At 52.6% G+C, this 17,621-nt stretch overlaps 1 non-coding gene across 1 annotated transcript; it reads right to left on the bottom strand.

Moving 5' to 3' along the window:
* Positions 1-15,170: 15,170 nt before the first annotated feature.
* TRNAT-CGU (transfer RNA threonine (anticodon CGU)) lies at positions 15,171-15,242 on the bottom strand. Its single transcript has one exon. It is a non-coding gene; the product is annotated as a tRNA-Thr (tRNA).
* Between the last annotated feature and the right edge of the window lie 2,379 nt (positions 15,243-17,621).

Below are 17,621 nucleotides of genomic sequence, written 5' to 3'. Positions count from 1 at the left end.
GGGGTGCAGGGTGCCTGAATGGGGACACATCTACTTGAGATTCAGACTCGCCCCCAGATCTGCTAGCCTCTTTTGGGAACACTCAGTGACAGCGCCAGCAGGCGCTTTTAGCCGGTCCTCCCAATTTTCTTCATCCCCCCCCCCCACCCCCCATGTGCAAACTGTACAAGTAGGAGCAGCCTCCAGACTGGTTCCCAGCCGTGGTGGCCACCTCTTGGTGGCCCCGAACCTGCTTGGGGATGACCGGAGTCCTTTGGAAGCCCCAGGTTTGAAACTGGACAGACAAGCTCTGTTCCCAAGAACTCCCCAAATACCAACCCACTTTCAGGCCAAAAAATAAAGTTGTGTTTTCCGCCCTCCCTGTTCCAATGCACTCTGTTGCTGTTTTCACAGCCACTGGCCACCAGCTCTGGGAGATGTTCTGGAAATTGGAGGTGGGGCATTGAGGGTCCCCTCTCCACCCTGCAAAGATCTGGCCCCTGGGGTGACACCCCACTCCATAAGCTACATAAGGTTCCAGCCGTAAGGGGGACCCTCCCCTACAGCTCAGCCCCTCCTGAAATCTTCCCCACCTGCAGCCCTTGCCCAGGAACCCCCTGATCATCATGCAAGTGTCCCCTCTCGCCCAGACAGGATCCAAATAACTGAGACATGACTTGTCCCCTTCCACTGCCCAGCCTCTTTTCGAGTAACTGTGACGGGATTGAGAGCCTCCCAGGATCATAAAAAATGTATTTGCTGTCCTCTGTTGGCCGACATGTGTCACACTCAGAAAATATATCACCCAACCCAGTGGGCCCTCCTCATGCCATCAAGGGGGTCCCAGGGACCCCAACCAGAGGGAGTGAGCCAGGCAGAATCCTCTATTCCTTCTCTCCCAGGTGCACCCCTATCTCCTGCCCCCACTTTGCAGGGAGGAAGGGAGGAGGGGGTCCTCATTTGCAGCCGCTGCACAGGACTTTGACCCACTGGTTTGTGACTGAAGTCCCTTCTCCCTCACTGGGCTCTAATTCCAGAAGCCTGGAGGACAGTGCTCAAGAAGAGGCCAGACAGGCTGTGTGTGTGTGTGTGTGTGTGTGTGTGTGTGTGTGTGTTGGCGTAGGGGTTCTCTGGGTTTACTCTGGGCCGAGGGACCCCTAGGGGATAGTATTTCTCATAGCAACTTGGAGGGGAATGTGACAGAAGAGGATAGGTCAAATGCCTCTTAAGGCAAAGGGCTGATCGCTGATAATCATCAGTCCCCATTTCCTCCTGAGGCCCTACTGTGTGCCAAGCATGTGACATATACTAACTTACTGAGCTCTTCCCATTTTCCAGAGGAAAACACTGAGGCTTTGAGGTCAGTTGTTCCTTGATCTAAAGCTTGCTTGCCCTCTTTGCGCCAGGCCCAGAGCTGACACTGGAGCCCCTGTGGCCAACAGGACGGGTCCCTGACCCCAAGGAAGGCATCGTCTCTGGGAGAGACCTGAGCCAGCAGCCAGTTACCATGCTGACCCCTGTGGTCCCGGGCACGAGCTCTGGAGCCCAGCTGCCTTGGGTCAGGACACCATGAGAGACCAAAGCTGGGCTGAGGGTGTCCACTGGGACCCCCCCCCCCACCGGTCCCACTGGCGTGTGGTCTCCATGACTGGATACTGCCATGGGGTAGGACATGGGAGAGGCTGGACTCTCCCTGCTGGTGCTTCTCATCAGCTAGGTGACTCTGCCTGGGCCTCAGCTTCCTCATCTGCAAAGTGGGAGTTATTATTATTTTTTAAAGTTTATTTACTTAGAGAGAGAGAGAGAACACAAGCTGGGGAGGGGCAGAGAGAGACTCCCACGCAGGCTCCACATTGCCAGCACGGAGCCTGACAAGGGGCTCGAACTCACGAACTGTGAGATCAAGACCGAGGCGGAAATCCAGAGTCAGATGCTTAACTGACTGGGCCGCCCAGGTGCCCCTGTCAAGTGGGAGTTATAGAACCTGTCTTCTAGGACTTTCACAGGGATTCAGTGAGACAAATACCCTGATAGGGGTATTTGGCTTTTTTTTTTTTTTCATTTCTTCTTCTAAGTTTCTTCTTTTTATTTATTTTGTGTTTAAAAGTTGCAGGGTGAAATACCACTAACAGAAAATCCGTCACAAAACCCTCCTAACAAGTGGAAAAAATAATAATCAGAAATGCCGCAAAAGTTGGCCCCGTTCACATATTTTCAGACTTTTACTGAGTATTTCCTCTGCTGCAAATTGGTTCTGTGACATTTATACAAGCATTTCCGGATGGCGCTGCGCGCTCCAGTTCATCACGGTCTCTCACCCAAAGCTGAGCGTCCCCGGCTTCTGAAGGCAATACCTGGGAGCTCAGGAGACGGTCCATCTGAGGCGCTGCGGACGTTGCTCTGTTCCTTCACCTAAAGATGTTTCCAGGGAGGCGGTGTTCTTGCGTTTCCCCCTTCTCTTTGCTCTCACCTCCCCACAGCGTCAGAACGAGGTTTTGGAAATCCAAAACAGATTTCCTCTGTTTTCGCGCTCATTCTTAGGGGCAGGGAACCCGCTTGCCAAGTTCATAGGTAGCTCCACACTGAGAATGGGGTTTCGCCCAGAATTTGAGCAACATTTGACCAAAGAAGGGCCTCTGAGTGAGTCTGCGAGATGGTTGGTTGTGCGTGGGATTATTACCTGGAGGAGGGGCTATTGGAGGAAAGAGGAAAGAGCTGGGGGCGGCGTGGGGGGTGTGGGCGTGGAGTCTGGGCAGCAGGTATGGCCTGTGCAAAGGCCGGACCGCTGGGGAGTGGAAATAGCTTCCTGGTGCCACAGCGGCACAGGCTCAGGGGCCTGGAGGGGCTGACCCCCACCCACGTCTGTGCACAGGGCCACAGGATTCTGGAAGCTCACTCATCACCCCCGGTCCAGGCCCTCGGAGCTGGGTGCAGAAAGAAAACGCACGCTGTGTTGGGACCAGCAGGGCCTGGGGGCAAGACCCCCCGAAGGCAACCAGGGCCCTGCCTTTACCTTGGACTTTAAAAGCCCCCTAAAAGATGTTCCCCCAATCCCTTTGAGGCCTGCTCTTGCCTGTTCTGGCTCAGCTGCCTGGGACTCAAGCTGGTGGCCAAGCTGAAATCCAGTTCAGCTCTGGAAGAGCCGCCAGACTCCGGAAAACACCCCACTCTCCAGCCGGAAGCCCCAGGGGCCCGCTCCGGCCCTTCTCCCAGGAAGGAGCCTCACCCGCACCCGAGTTTCTGGCCCAGAGCAGATGCCAAGGCCCAGGCCGGAAGTGCAAGGTGGCCACACCAGGCAGTAGGAGCCTCAGGGAAAAGGCCTGGATTCCTGCTACCCTGCCCTGTCTAGCCCCCACGGTAGGTGGGGCGAAATCAAGTTTTGTTAGAGAATGAATTAAAGAAAGAATGAAAAGTACTGGAAAGGAAGCAGCCGGGCTGGGACCATAGTGACGTCCCATCTGTGAAAATGTTGAGACTCCCAAGAGGGGGAGAACAACAGGCCCTGTGTAGACCGAAAGATAAGCTGCCATTTGGTGAGACCGAGGGGTCTGTGGTTCCCGGTCTGCTGGCGACAAGCCCCTCGCCTGCTAGAGGCATCATGACACAGATGTGTGAGAAAGGCCGGTTAAGAAAGCCTTTGCAGGGCGCCTGGGTGGCTCAGCGGGTTAAGCGGCTGACTTCGGCTCAGGTCATGAGCTCACGGTTCGTGAGTTCGAGCCGCACATCGGGCTCTCGGCTGTCAGGGTGCAGCCCGCTTGGGAGCCTCTGTCCCCCTCTCTCTGCCCCTCCCCTGCCTCTGTCTCAAAAATAAATAAACATTTGCAACGGAGAGAAAGCCAGAGATCAATCGGGCTGTGACCTGGGACAAGTCCTTGGCCCTCTGGAGTTGAGTTTCAGTTAGTTTCCTGATCGCCAACAATGGGGTTGTTAAAAGGATTAAATCGCCTGATTCACAAAGTGCTTGTTGGGGTCTGGCGCGGTGAGCACTCAATAAATTGTAGCAACGATCAGTCGCTATTAAACGGGCTAGGAGTAGATTCAAACGCCTGAGGGTTTCTCCCTTGTCTACTCTAAGTTGTGGTTGGGGTCCCAGGCACCAGGGACTGGGGTGGGTGGGTCAGACTGGCCCACGCGGGACCTAGTCCCCTAGAAATGCAGAGTCGGCTCCTTGGAATTTCAGCAGAGTGGCCAAGCTGTGTCAAGAAACTGGAAGATGAAGGAGTGGAGGGGGCGCCTGCGTCCGCATAGATCTGCCTGGAACCCGTGTGACAACGGACCTCGCGACGCCTCTGGGGCCGGCACCAACTTAAAAAGAAATGCTGTTGGATTTGAAGTATTTGACCAGAGGTGGTGACGGGCAGCCCACAGGCCAAGTGGAGCCCGCGGATGTGTTTCGTTTGGCCCGCAGACCATTTAAAATAATAATAATAAATTTGACTTGGTGGCCAACATTTTTAAATCAGGAAATTTCATATTTAAAAAATCCAGATTTCTGGCTTCTCTTTAAAAAAAAAAATCAGATGATCAAAAGACTGGGCAACGCGGGGCCGCATTCCCACAGGGCAACAGTTGGCTGGAGCAGGACAGTGGGACCCAGTATCAGTCAGGGGAGGCCAGCTGTGTGACGAGCCCAAACTTTCAGTGGCTGACCACAATACGGTTTCATTTCTTGGTCATATTATCACAGCCCAAGAAGTGGGGAGCACAGGGATCCACAAGTTCTCGAGGAACCGAGGCACCTTTTCTTTCATGGCTCTCGTATCTTCCAGGACTTCCTTCTTTCTCCGTGAACTGGGAAGACAGTGAAGGAGCCTCCAGGGAAAGCAAACCAACTAAGTGCATCGGCTAGGAAGTGTCCCACACCGGTGGGAACCAATCAGGAGGCCCAGCAGGCACCTTAGGGGGCTGTGAGTTGTGGTGCCTGGCTCAGAGACCAGGAGGAAGAGGCGGCTTATGAACGCCAGCAGCTCTGTTTCAGGTGACCGTCCCCGATGCTTCCTCAGCTCAGTCATGGAAGTTCTCTTCTCATTGTCTTTCCTCACCCCTCTGCCGCTCAGCTCTTTGGCTCAGAGGAAACAACCAGTCTTTGGTCAGAGAATAATCATGTGATACAATCCCCACCAATGAGACAAGATGGATTTAGATGTGATGCCTGGAACTGCAGCAGCCATTTTGGGCCAGCGTTGGGGTGAAACCGACATGCTGCTGGCAGAGAAGAGAGACGGTGGAAGGAACCTGTGTCCCGAATGGCCGCATGTCGTTGCTCAAGAAATCAGCTGAGAAACCCACCCTGCCTCTCGTAGTAGTACCCCCTGGTAAATGCATAACAAATTTCCTTATTTTTAAAGGCAGTTTAAGCCAGGGGAGCTGCTGTTCCTTGCAGAAAGAAGTACGCAAAGTGCTAAGGCCATATAGTTTTTGCCTGGCTGGATTCACTTAGGTCAGCTGCCTGGCCATATAGATATTGGGCTTTGACCCCTTGACTTAAAATTCTTTCTTTTTTAATGCAAAGCTTGGCCAGCGCCAAGCTTTATGGCCTGAAATAGAAATTTCTGAGTGTCTACCACTGGAGAATGCGATGTGTGACTTTCAGTGCTGCCTGGGACAACAGGGTCCCATCCAGGGCCTGAATCTCCACCTGCAGCCTTGGGAGTAAGGCCTTGATATGCCCATCAGGGTAATGGGTGAGGGGACTGGGGAACCTAGACAGGGGAGGGATACATTAGAAAGGGACAGAGAGTCTGAGAAAGAGAACGGATCGTGTAGGTGACAAGGGGACAGCTGGTCAGAGGAGAGTCACCGCAGCTGGGTTGGGACAGCGTCTGGGGAGAGGCCAGAGGCAGCTTCCTATGAGATGGGCCAGCAAAGAGAAGGTAGAATTCTTAAAGCCATGGAGTTGGGTTGTTGGAGTCTCTCCCCACTCATGCTGGCTCTGGTATCTTCTGGAGGCCCACAGGGGGGCTTTAAAGGGCTGTTCAGTCCCTCTGGAGTGTGACCTTGGAATGCCACATTCCGCAAATGTCTGCATAAATCTGAGTCAGAGAAGGCTGGTTCAGGAAAAGGCCCAGGGATGGGCCATTTCTGCCTCTGCCCACGTGTCTCTAACCCTACCCTGTGCCATTCCATCCTCTGGACCCTGGGGACAGTACCTCCTCTCTCTTCTTCTCAATTATGCCATTGGTAAAGTGCAAGTAGTATTTTCCTCATCATTTATGTGCCAGGCTCTGAGCCAGGTGGCCTGGTGTGGGTTAGACCACACTAGACCCACTTTTTTTTTTTAAATTAAAAAAAAAATGTTTATTTATTTTTGAGAGAGACAGACACAGAATGTGAGTGGGTTAGGGGCAGAGAGAGTGGGAGACACAGAATCGGAAGCAGGCTCCAGGCTCTGAGCTGTCAGCACAGAGCCCGTCGCGGGGCTCGAGCTCAGGAGCCGTGAGATCATGACCTGAGCCGAAGTCGGATGCTCAACCGACTGAGCCACCCAGGCGCCCGCCCACCTTTTTTTTTTTTTGCCTGTAATTGGGAGGTATTTCAGGCTGACCCAAAACAATAGAGAATAATTTTTTTAAGTTTATTTATTTATTTTGAGAAAGAGAGAGAGAGAGAGAGAAGGCGAGGGGCAGAGAGGGAGAGAGAGAGAATCCCAAACAGGCTCCATACCAGCAGTGCTGAGCCAGATGCGGGGCTCGAACTCATGACCCATGAGATCATGACCCGAGCCGAAACCAAGAGTCTGATGCTTAACCGACTGAGCCACCCGGGTGCCCCAAAACAATAGAGGATAAGTTAATAGACACCCACAGACTACCACCTATGGTGGCTTAATTAATACGCAAGTCAAATAAATCAAATCGAGATTCACTCAGTACCCCTCGTGTGCCCTTTCTCCCTCTCGGCCACCTCGGACATCCCCACAGACAACGCCGTCCTGAATGTAGACGTCATCACTTGCAGGCCTGTCTGTATGCTTTTACCACCTATGTAGCCAGAAACAACTACAAGATATTTGCTCTGTGCAACTTGCAAGATGTTTGCTCTGTATAAATGGTATCGAGATGCCTCCTCGTTCCCTGCCTGCCTTGTGTTTTGCTCCACGTTTTGTGTGCCTAATCCACGGAGTTGGATGGAGTTAGGGTTTATTTATTTGAACTGGCTGAGCTTAATTCTCTTCTGTGCGCACTCCACAGTTTGCTTTTCTCTTTTCCTGGACGGACACTTCGCCCTTCCCAGCAACGCTGCTATGAACAGCCTAGTGTAGACGAATTTCCGCACGGTTTACGGGCCAGAGCGGAGAGGCTGGATCTCACTGAACACGAGATTTTCGGAAACGTGGTGGCTCTTAGCCCGGCGTGGCCTCTCAGAGTCCTTGTTGTCTTAGACCCAGAAGGTCTCACACATTCACACACCCTGTCTGGCTCCCCTGGGCATCCGAGCTTTCGACCTCTGGTCTCGTGGGAAATGCATTGGGCATGCAAGGCGGTAATTGTAATGATTTGTGCTAGGTGCTGTGAAAGCAAGACACCCCAGGCACTGGTGCTGCATCGAGGAAATAGCAGCTCCAACTGACGAGTTCAGGAATGATGCAAAATCATAGTTAAGTTAGGCGAAGTTTTGTGGTATGAGTAGGAGTTTTCCAGGAAGCTGGAGGTGGAGAAAGGCCATGATAAGTAGAGGGAACAGCCTAAGTGCAGGCCCAGAGGACTGAGGAACAAGTCGAATTGAAGGAATAAGAGAGGCTGCTGTAAAACACTGAAGAGCACGGGGGAGATCGGTAGGACACTTGGGGCCCAGAATGCCATGCTAAGGAGGTGGGATTTATCCTGGTGGTGGTGGGCATATGGTGAAGGATGGAACGATAAGAGTGGCACGTTCACTGGTGTTTTCGAGAGAGGTCAGGTGACAGTGGAAGAAGCGTGGAAAAGAGACAAGACTGAAAGCAAAGGAAACCAGGCGGGAGTCTACTGCAATGGTCCAAGCACCAGTCATCAAAGAAGAAATGGAACCGTGAAGGTCTAAAGCAACACACAGGAGGTGACTGGCGAGAGTTTAGGCACTGACCAACTGGATGAGCAGGGGAGGAAGGAGGGGTGAGTCAAGGGTTGGGGTAGGCAGAATAATGGTCTCCCAAATATGCCCACGCTTTAATCCCTAGAACCTATGAACATGTTGTGTTTTGTGGCAAAAAGGACTTTGAGGATGTAATTAATGTCATATACTTTTATTTAATGTTTATTTATTTTTGAGATAGAGACAGAGCATGAGCAGGGGAGGGGCAGAGAGAGAGGGAGACACAGAATCCAAAGCAGGCTCCAGGCTCTGAGTTGTCAGCACAGAGCCCGACGCGGGGCTCGAACTCGCAGACCACGAGATCATGACCTGAGCTGAAGTCAGATACTTAAGAGACTGAGCCACCCAGGCGCCCCCTAGAGTCATAGACGTTTAAATAGGAGGATTAGACTGGATTATCTATTGAGATTGAGGCGGGCCCAGTCTCAGTCCAGGAGCCCCTTCCAAGCAGAGAACTTTCTTTGGCTTGCATGAGAAAGAGGCAGAAGGCGAAGTAAGATTTGAAATGTGCGGATGTCAGGACACACACGTGCAGGGACTGGAGAGGGGCCTCGAGGCGCCACGGAAACAGAGCCCCGTCCTACCCACGCGAGGAACTGAATGTGGCCACCAAACTGAGTAAGCGTGGAAGCGGATTCATCCGGAGCCTCCTGATAATAGCCCAGCCGGGCAGCACCTTGACTTTAGACTTGTGGGAGACCCAGAACCAACCTGGGCTTCGGACCTGCAGAAACGGAAAGATTAGCAAACGGGGCGGTTTTAGGTCGCTAGGGTTGCGGTAAGGTGGTACAGAGGCGGGAGGAAAGGGTCGCTAGCATGGGTTCTGGGTTTGTCGCTGGGCTGCGGGCAGCTGTCCCCGTGGACCTTGTGGGGACTTGGATGGAAACTAGATCTCCGTGTTCCTCATCAGACTCTTCCTGTGTTAATTATCTGTTCCTGCAGCAGCAAGATTACCAGGGACTTGGCAACTTGAGGCCACAGGCATTTATTGTCTCCCAGTCTGCACGCGGCTCCGCTGGGTCCTCTGTGAGGCTGCAGTCCAGGCTGGGCTCTCTTCTCGGTGCTCAGCTGGCGGCTTCCTCGGTTTGGGCTGCTGTAACAGGAGACCACAGACTGGGGGCAGGGGGTGCTTAAACAGCACACTTTTATCTCTCACTCTTCTGGCCGGGAAGTCCAAGATCAGGGTGCTGGGAGATTTGGTGTCCGTTGAGGGCTCATTTCCTGGCTTGCCGACGGTCTTCTTGTCCTCACAGGGTGGAGAGAGACCGAGCTCTCGTGCCCTGTCCTTTTTTTATTTTTTATAAGGCATTAATTCCACCGTAAGGGCCTCAACCTCAAGACCTCATCCTGCCCCAATTACCCCCCAAAAGGCCTCTTAGGAGTAATACCATCACACTGGGGATTAGGGCTTCGACATACGGACTGGGGGAGGTGGGGAGTAGGCGTGAGCTACAAACCTTCAAGCCCAGAGCAACCGGAAGGACTCATTTTCTTCCCTTTTTTTTTTAAGTTTTATTTATTTATATATTAAAAAAACATTGTTTTAATGTTTATTTTTTGAGAGAGAGAGAGAGAGAGAGAGAGAGAGAGAGACAGAGCATGAGCGGGGGAGGAGCAGAGAGAGAGGGAGACACAGAATCGGAAGCAGGCTCCAGGCTCTGAGCTGTCAGCCCAGAGCCCGACACGGGGCTCAAACTCACAAACCGCGAGATCATGACCTGAGCCGAAGTCAGACACTTAACCGACTGAGACATCCAGGTGCCCATATGTATGTATGTATTTATTCATGTATTTATTTTTCAGAGAGAGAGCCCAAGCAGGGGAGGGGCACAGAGAGAGAGAGAGGGGACACAGGATCCAAAGCAGGCTCTGCACAGATAGCAGAGGGCCCTGCGTGGGGCCCGAACCCACGAACCGTGAGATCATGACCTGAGGCAAAGGCAGATGCTTCACCGACTGAGCTACCCAGGCGCCCCGGGACTCCCTTCCGAGTCCCTACGGCTGCTGACAATTCAGTCCCTCGTGGCCTGTTGGACTGAGGGCTTCGATTTCTTGCCATGTTGTTGGCCGGCTTCCGTTCCTTGCCGTGTGGGCCTCCCCAGCACGGCCGCGCGTGTCCTTGAAGCAGCCAGAGAGCGTCTGCTATCCAGATGGGTGCTGCCGTCTTATGCAACATAATCAGAGAAGTGACATCACATCACCTGTGCCGTATCCCGCAGGGCACAGTCGTCCCACTTAAGAAGAAGGGAAGACACGGGGTGTGAACAGCAGAAGGCAAGAATCGCTCAGGATATTGTCAGAGTCTGTCCGCCAACGCTTCTCAAAGGAAGGTACGGGGTTTCTTTTCTGGGGGTGTTTCAAGAATTGGGAGGGATTTTGCAGCCCGCCCGGCCTGGAGTTCAAGGGTTCTCTTTTTTTTTTACCCACGGTAAGCCAAAACCCAGGTCTGCTCACCTGGGTTCGAAGGGCCGGGCGGGGACGGGAGGGAACAGGTTCACGGGCAGCGTTCTTTGTGGGCCGGCCTGGTGGTTTGCTAAGCAAAACTCAAGTTGATATGACATAAACAACGTCTGCTGCCTCCAGGGGCCTGCCACAATATTTTCTTTTAAGTGCTACTCGTGCCTGAAATACGCTTCTGGTTTTGAAATGTGGTTCTCCACTCATGCACGGCTACAAATCACTGACTCTCTTATTAAGAGCGCCGTTTTTTATTCTTTACTGGAAGTTTGGAAAGCACATGACGTCATTCCAGATGGGAGACATGCCAGGGCAGTGGGCTGGAGGCCTCTCCTTGGAGGGGGTCAGTTTGGAAGACAAGAGTGAGCTTTTTCTTGTTTTAATGTTATTTATTTTACAGAGGGAAAGACAGAACACGAGTGGGGGGAGGGGCAGAGAGCGAGGGAGACACAGAATCCCAAGCAGGCTCCAGGCTCTGAGCCGTCAGCACAGAGCCCGACGTGGGGCTCGAACCCAGGAACCGTGAGATCATGACCTGAGCCGAAGTCAGAAGCTCAATCGACTGAGCCACCCAGGTGCCCCAAGAGGGAGCTTTTTCCCTGCAAACTTGGCATCTCATCCATGCAGGGCCAGCCCTGTGTGAACGCCTGTGCCCTCCAGGCATCTGTTTACTCTTTATATTTTCTCTTTTTTTCCCCCCTGTTGTTAAGTTTGTAAGTTTTTGCTGCCAAAACAGTGCATCCAGAAGTAACACAGCTTCCCTTCCTGAGGCCATGATAATAGGAAAAAAAAAAATGGGTCCTTTGCTCTGTAATCCCTCTGTACCCCTCACGCCACCTGCACGTCTTCATGATCAACAGCAGGACATGGAGCCTTCTGCATGGGATGTGGATGTTCTGGAACATTCTGAGAAGCCAACATAAAAATCTCTGTGTATGGGGCGCCTGGGCGGCTCAGTCGGTTAAGCGTCTGACTTGGGCTCATGTCATGATCTCACGGCCTGTGAGTTCGAGCCCCGCGTCGGGCTCTGTGCTGATGGCTCAGAGCCTGGAGGCTGGTTTGGATTCTGTGTCTCCCGCTCTCTCTCTCTCCCTGCCCCTCCCCCACTCACTCTCTGTCTCAAAAATAAACATTAAAAAAATTTTTTTTAATCTATGTGTATGGATAAATATGCTTATTTATAAGCATATCGGCTAACGTTACAGCTATACAAGATGGACAAATTCTAGAGATCTGTACAACCTAGCGCCTATTGTTAACAGCTCTCTTAAGGGGCCAGATCTCACGTTGTGTTCTCAGACACACAAAAGAGCAAAAGGACACAGGAAACTTGGAAGTGATGGTATGTCTCTCACCTTGAATGTGCTGATGGTTTCCCAGGTGTGTGCCTATGTCCAAACGCATCAAATTGTATACATTTCAATATGTGTGGGGGTTTATTTGGTTGTTATACCTCAGTAAAGCTGTAAAACCACCTCCCCCAAACGGGGCACAGCTTTTCTTACTAAATGAATCTCCAGATCCATAAATCAATCCTTCCTTTTCATGGCGGCCCATGACGCCAGGGGATGGATGGATTGCCCTTTCACGTCCTGGTTGGTGGATGTTTACAATGTTGTCAGAAAGCCTCCGTCAACCAAGTGAGTGTGTGCCAGTCCAATTATAGAATGGGAGAAACTGAGGCCCACAGAGATTAAGTGGAGGGTCCGTGGCTCCCCCCCCAGGTTCTGGTAGATTCCCCTAGCGGAGAGAAACCATGGCGGCCCTGCTATTGCATGCTGCTGCCACACGGTGTCACTGTTGAAGCTTGCTCTCCGTGCAGCCTCTGCTAACAAACAGCCCCTCCTAGCTACCACCAGGAACCTGGGCTCCCTCTTTGCCGTCAGAATTCTTATATCACCTTCTTCTGTCACTGATCATCGTGATCTCTCCTTACAGAGCTCCCTGTGCAAACCCACCTTTTCCCCAGTGGTCAAGTTGTCACAGAACAAACACAGCGGACTTCAAGCTGACTTTCAGAAATTCACAGACAAGTTACGGGAACCCAAACATGGCTTTACAGATTCAGGAGCGCAAGTGGTTCAAACCAACATACAATGGCTTGCTTATTCAGACACACCATCAGCTTTACCCACTTCCGTGAAAAGAGGACCCAAACTCAGAATTTGGCTCACTAGTGTCTGATTCGGCAGCCTGCACCCAGCTGGTTTCACAGCTCCGTGGTATCCCCAGATTTCCAGCAGAGGTGATGATTTTGAGCTTCATATGTAGTCTTCCAGGCTTAAAAACAAAAAACCGGGGCACCTGGGTGGCTCCGTCAGTTAAGGGTCGGACTCCTGATCTCAGCTCAGGTCATGATCTCACCTTTCATGAGTTCGAGCCCCACATTGGGCTCTGTGCTGACAGTGGGGAGCCTGCTTGGGATTCTCTCTTTTTCCTTCTCTCTCTGTCCCTCCCCCACGTGTGCGTGCCCTCTCTCTCAAAATAAATAAACTTAAAAACAAACAAACAAAAAACAGCAAGCACTTCCCCACACATAAATATATACCCTTAGTTTTGTTCCATTTTTTTTTTTTTTTTTTTTTGGAAAAATGGTACCTACAGCACATTTTGTAACTTGCCTTTTCCTGAAGCCCATTCATCATGTGGGGCCAAGGAGGGTGGGCAGGGTGGGGACAGTTTTGGGGGGTGGTGAGAATGGGTGTTTTCCTAGGATGATGGCACTGAGTGAGGCTTTACTCTTTGGAAAGAGGGACAGGAAACTGTATGTGGACTACTAACATCCTCCCACAGATACTGGCCTAACTGAGGGGGATGGGGGGAGGAGGAGTGTGGGTTTTTTGTTGTTGTTTAATGGAAGGAACCTAAGTGTTCCTTTGTGACTTTTTTTTTTTTTTTTTTTGAGAAAGAGACAGAATGCAGGGGAGGGGCAGAGTGAAAGGGAGACACAGAATCTGAAGTAGGCTCCAGGCTCTGAGCAGTCAGCACAGAGCCTGACTCAGGGCTCGAACCCAGGAACCACAAGATCATGACTTGAGCAGAAGCCAGATGCTTAACCCACTGAGCCACCCAGACACCCCTGTGGCGCTTCTTTAAAAAGAAATGAATGACTGCTCCAGGGGAGAGAAGACAACACTCAATCATTATCTGTCTTAATTCTGGATCATTCTAACTCGCCTGCCTCCTAATAGGTTATCTCTGGGTTTGTGGGCTCTGGAGAGATTCTGGAAAAAAAAAAATTCTGCACGTGATACAATCATCTCCTATTAAATCTAAACAATGTGAAAGTTTTCAGGATAAGAAGTGAAGGAATCCTTTGCACAGATCTCCGACTGGCCAGCTGTTAATTTGATGTGGATCCTTCTACCCTCTGCCCAGTCAGGGAGGGCGGGGCCCAGCCACACGAGCGTCACCCAGCCGCAAGTTAGAAATGCAGGGTCTCGGCGCCACTAAAGAACGAGAACCTGTCTTTTAAGGCGACCCCCGGGGCGAAGAGAGCTTCTCGGTGTGGTCTGGCAGCATCAGGGCCACGTGGGGGGTAGTCAGGCCGCATCTCGGATTTACCGAATATGCAGAAGCCCCGGAGGTGGGGCCCAGGGATCGGTGCTTAACAAGCCAGGGGATGCTGAGGAAAGCCGACGACTGTGACAGCCGCTGCTGTGGAGTCGGGGACTCTCAGCCCCTGGCCGCTGCAGCTAGGCTCCTCGCTCCCCATCGCATCCCCCAGGCGCCCTCCCTCCAATCCGAGAGAGCCCGCCCCGATGTGGCTCGGTCACCGAGGTACCCCCAGAGTCCAGCTCCACCACGTATCCATCAGGAGCTCCGTTAACGCTCCCTTCGATTAGGAATCTCGGGCCGATCCGGGTTTCCCCGAGGTCAAGCTGGTTTTCAGAGGGCACAAAACCCCCGCGGGTCGAGGCCACTGCACGCGTGGTTAAATGCATTCGAGCAGCCCCGCGGTGCATCCTTTCGTGATGCGAAGAAAACAGGTTCCCTGTGACCCCAGCTCCGTTTCCCGGGGCCGCTTCCACGGCCAGTCCGTCTGGCAGCACACAAACGCCTACAGCTGGCCAGGCGTCCATTTCACAGAAGGGCAAACGGAGGCTCAGGCGGGTCTAGGTCGTCACGTCAGAACGGCTCTAGGTCTGGGCAGGATTTCCTCTCTTCATGCAGTGCCTGCAACGGATTTCTTTTTAAAAATAGCAAGCCAGCAGCAGCTGCCTCTGGGTGTGGGCCCGGCATCAGGCAACGGCAGTCCTCTCATTAGAGAGGATAAAATTGGACTTTCAAGTTCAGGGGAAAAGCTTAGCGGCTCTCGAGTGGAGTGCCAGCAGCTGTGGGGTTTTTGCCGGGGGCCACGGTTTCTGGGGGCCCCTCCGCTTCCCGCGGGGGGCGGCAGGGGGCGCCGTCCGCGGGGAGCGCCGCCCGGAGCGGGAAGAGTTTGCGGACTCGCCGAGGCCGGACCACCCAGACGCTCACCTCCTGCGAGGGCGGGAGCAGAGCTTGGAGCCACACGAGTTGAAAACAGTTGGCCGGCTCCGCACCCATCTGCACCCAGGGGCGAGGCTCTCGGCACGGCAGGCTGGCGGGGGCCTCTCCGAGGGCCAGCTCTTGAAAAGTGGTCCCAACCCTAAAAAGTCTCGCCGCTTAGTGAGGCTCACGCCAGGCACGGACGGGGTTCGAACCCGTGATCTTCGGTTTACGAGACCGACGCCTTACCACTTGGCCACCGCGCCTGCGTTAGAATGGCGGCTCCGCGAGCCTCTATCCTGGCGTCGCTCCCGTGAGCTCGCCCCGCGGGCACGAGCGCGAGCGCGCCCGCTCGGCCCCCGCGGGGCCCCGCCCCCTCCCTGCGGCGGGAGGGGCGGGGCTCCAGCGGGCGCGCGCCGGACGCTCTCCGCAGACTCCCGGCGGCCGACCCGCTGGGCTTGGAGGGTAACCCGGTCCGCGCGTGTGGTGGGGTGGCGGCCCCGGAGTTCCCCACGGCCACGGCAGGAGGCGTGTCTGGAGCTCCGGAGTCGGCGGAGCAGTTGTCGGGTACTCAGTGCCTAGTGTTCGAATCCCAGCTCCTCCAGAGACAGTCTGAGACCTTGGAGGGCGCTCCTCGGAGCCTCAGTTTCCCCTCTGGGGCGAAGCGGGAGAAGGGATGGCAGTGCTCGTTGCCATCCGGATTCCCCGGGCGGTCCCCGGCTGCCCCGCGCGGAGCACACGCTCGGCGACGGTTGTTGAATGAATGAGTAAGTGTTTAAGAAATAAGCTCAAAGCTCCTTTCCCCCGATTGCCGCGGTGAAGCCCAGGGTGTCTGCCTCGTCCCGGAGCAGCGCCATCACCTGGGAGCTTGCCGCCCTGCGACTTGGCGGTTTCACCGGCACCTGCCAAATCACACCCGATGGTGGAGCCGGGCAACGTGGGCTTTCACTAGCCCTCCAGGCGATGCTGATGCGCCGGAAAGGCTGAGCCCGCTGCGCCAGACAACTGATAGACACATTCATATTTATATACTCAAATGTATGTACGTATTCAAACTTATTTTTATACACATGGACCGACTCTGCAGTTCTCTTGGATTTTTCATGAATGGATGTATGATGTATTAATACAGCGGCTTGTAGTCATAGAAAATAATCACAAGTGACAGTGGATTATTTAACAAACACTAATCTGTGTTTCGTTAATATTATGCATAACCCAATATTGTAAATTATATATACTACAGTATATACGGTAATATGACCATTCTACAAGGATGGGTTACCTTATTCTCTTTAATAGCTATTAGTGGTTAATTAGCTAATAGTGGTTTCCTTTTGAGTGGCTCTATCGCAGTTGATTTAATCAATTTCTGGGAAGTAGCTTTATGTTGTCCGCAGCTCTTTTGCTGCACAGAACGTTCTGCTATATGCATCTTTCCCGTCTGGTACCAGTGATGCTTGTAGGGCATATGAAGACATACATTAGGACACTACTCAACTACTCAACTCTATAGGCAAATAGGAAACTTAAATACCGGGAAGTTGTGTTCACCAAGTTGCTTTAAATGTCATGGTTTGGGACGGTGAGTGGAAAAGGCACCAACACTTACCCTCAGACACTGGGACAGGAACCCTGAGACACTGCACCCAGTGTGTGAGATCCTTCTGCAAACCTCACCGCAGCTCCCTAATTAAAAAAAAAAATTGGGGCACCTGAGTGGGTCAGCTGGTAAACGTCCAAGTTTGGCTCAGGTCATGATCTCAAGGTTAGTGGGATGGAGGGAGCCCTGTGCTGGGATTCTCTATCTCCCTCTCTCTCTGCCCCTCCCCTGCTTATTCTCTCTCTCTCTCCCTCTCCTTCTCTCTCTCTCTCCCCTCTCCCTCTCTCTCTCTCTCTGTCTCTCTCTCTCTCTGTCTCTCTCTCTCTCTGTCTCAAAATAAATAAATAAAAATTATCAAATTTGGGGCACTTGAGTGACTCAGTCAGTTAAATGTTTGACTTCGGCTCAGGTCATGATCTCAAGGTTTGTGATCTCAGCCCCACGTCGGGCTCTGTGCTGACAGCTCAGAGCCTGGAGCCTGTTTCAGATTCTGTGTCTCCCTCTCTCTCTGCCCCTCCCCTGCTCGTGCTCTGTCTCTCAACAATGAATACATGTCCAAAAAATTAATAATAATTTACAAAATTTTATAAGCATTTTTAAATAGAAAACTCAAGAACATTTTCAGAATTAAAACATTTCTTACTGAGCAATGCCTCTGACTAGTTGAGGATAAAATTGGTGCCAGTGTCTCCCTCCTTTTTTGGGTTGAGCAGTTGGGATGATTGTGCAGAAGTGGCAGAGGCTTAGCCAAAGTTAAAAGAAATTAGCAAATGAAGGAAATTCACATGGGAGCAGAGCCCAGAACTAATGGGGCAGGTGGAGCAGGAATCAGTCTCTTAACAGGTGCTGTTTTTCAGTTTTGTCTTGTGACGGAAGGGAGGGAGCAGAATAATAGAGGGGCATCTGTAGCTTGTTGGGCAGGTGGGATGCCCCAGGTGTCCAGGATCGGAGGGGCCCTGAGAGAGGCGGGCCCTGAGAGAGGCTGGCCCTCCCACCTTCTGGGAGCTGGGTGGTCTGACTTGACTTAATCTGCCAGGCAGAA

The sequence above is a fragment of the Acinonyx jubatus genome, chromosome E3, assembly GCF_027475565.1.
Source record: "Acinonyx jubatus isolate Ajub_Pintada_27869175 chromosome E3, VMU_Ajub_asm_v1.0, whole genome shotgun sequence".
In the NCBI taxonomy this organism is placed as follows: Eukaryota; Metazoa; Chordata; class Mammalia; order Carnivora; family Felidae; genus Acinonyx; species Acinonyx jubatus.
This window is presented reverse-complemented; position numbering and strand designations above follow the sequence as displayed.